The sequence below is a fragment of the Octopus bimaculoides genome, chromosome 6 (genome assembly GCF_001194135.2).
Source record: "Octopus bimaculoides isolate UCB-OBI-ISO-001 chromosome 6, ASM119413v2, whole genome shotgun sequence".
NCBI lineage: Eukaryota > Metazoa > Mollusca > Cephalopoda > Octopoda > Octopodidae > Octopus > Octopus bimaculoides.
The window spans coordinates 84569462-84571446 of record NC_068986.1 but is presented as its reverse complement, the minus strand read 5'-3'; the positions used below and the strand labels follow the sequence as shown (position 1 = coordinate 84571446).

The window sequence follows — 1985 nt, the reverse complement described above, 5'->3', positions numbered from 1 at the left end:
AGCAGCAGTAGTAGTAGTAGTAGTAGTAGTAGTAGTAGTATTAGTAGTGGTGGTGGCGGTGGTGGTGGTGGTGGTGGTGGTGATGGTGGTGGTAGTGGTGTGTTGTATTAGCTCCAAAGCAGATCTTATACCCTTTTACAGTAAATGTTAGATAAACAATATTCCATCTGTTGTATTTTTAATCATTTTTCAGACTTGAGTAGCTAAGATACATTATCTAACATCTCTTATCTTTTAAAACGGTGGGTTGTGATGTAGGAGAGATTTAGCTTCAATATCACGCTGTTCCTACAATCACGTACTGTTTATGTTTCTATTGTTGTAATTTAAAAGAAAATGAGCTGAAAGAAACTACTCAGAATGACCATTGACATGTACAGTTGAACAAAAAGACAAGTACAAGTATAATAAACACCGTATATGATAAATTTGGTATTTATTGACATTATCTCCACTTCCAAAGACAATTAACGACTACTTGGTGACAAATGACTTACGCACGCATATGTGTACACAATCGTATATATAACCTCTTTATAACATAGAGAGTATCTAGGGCATATTATAGAGAGTATCTAGGGAATATTATAGAGTTTATCTACTACTATGTAATATATAGTTATATATTGACTTGACATTTTGGCACATGGCCAACAATTTCGGAGGAGCGGGTGGGTCGATTACATCGACCCCAGTGCTCAACTGGTACTTATTTTATTGACTCCGAATGGATGCAAGGCAAAGTCGACCACAGTGGAATTTCAACTCAGAACTTAAAGACGGACGAAATACCGCTAAGCATTTCGCCCGGCGTGTTAACGATTCTGACAAATCGACGCCTTATATATAGTTATATATTAAACTGATGCTATTATTTTAAAGTTACTTTGAGACAAAGAACGGAACATTTATTCATAGGATGACTCAATATTGGGAACAGAATAGAATTTATTATAATATTCGTGTTGACTAACATTTCAAATATTTGAATAACGTTTTAATATAAAAGTACCATCATTCTTGTTTCGTTTCATTGATCTGACGGTAGCTTTCACTGAAGAGACACGACTAAGTCAAAACAACAGTGGTTAATTATATTCACGTTCAAATTTGTATTAATGTATTAAGAATGAATATATATGACAGCCTTTTGAATCTCGCTGCTTTCTGTGCACATGGTAATTTATTATTGGTTTGACAGACATCAGTACGCATCAAAAATAATTTGTTTGCTGAACTCTATAAACAAGAGCCACCATTCTTGTTTAGTTTCTTTGTTGAGGGTGGCATTGACTGAAGTGACAGAACCAGGTCGAAACACTAATATCCCTTATACGAATGAATTAAGTGTGTTGTCAACACGCATTGTCTAAAAGGAGATGTTTACCGAAGACTAAATACATCAGCGATTAACATTCACATTCAAATCTGCCGGAACGTATTAAGAATGAAAGTGTAAGTCATCGTTTTGATTCTTGCTGTTCTCTGTCCACATGATAATTTATTAAATTATAAAAAACTATTGCTTCATTATCCCATAAATGAATAGTTATCGTGTCTTTTGATTGAAGAGACACAACAAAGTCAAAACACCGGTGTCTCAAATGTCCCTTGCAACAATGAATCGAATGTGTTGTGAACACACATTACCTGAAAAGATTATTATTGCTGTAGAGTAGGGTGTGCGAATTGCTCAGACTGCACAAGGTAGCTATTTTATGCACACGCGTTTACTGTATCAAGGTATGTTATATTTAAGGAAGAGGGTGGCCAATATAATTATAGTAAAGGAGAACCAAAAATTCAACTTTACCAATGTTTATTTGATTCCATTACTGGCTGAAAATTTTTAATACACTAAATCTGCCAACATTATGAAGTAACTTCGAGCACTCAGAAACAGCTGTCGGGCTTGTAACGCCTTCTACCCTCTAATTCTTTGAATCTATGTAATCTGAGAAAGTTTGCTGTATATATATATATAT

General features: G+C 34.8%; 2 protein-coding genes across 3 annotated transcripts in view; one reads left to right on the top strand and one right to left on the bottom strand.

Annotated features, from left to right (window-relative positions):
• The window catches only part of LOC106873630 (homeobox protein ceh-28), a 105053-nt gene that overhangs the window by 93726 nt on the left and 9342 nt on the right, over positions 1-1985 (top strand). The gene's annotated exons all lie outside the window — the stretch shown is intronic.
• The window catches only part of LOC106873633 (uncharacterized), a 15098-nt gene that overhangs the window by 4515 nt on the left and 8598 nt on the right, over positions 1-1985 (bottom strand). The gene's annotated exons all lie outside the window — the stretch shown is intronic.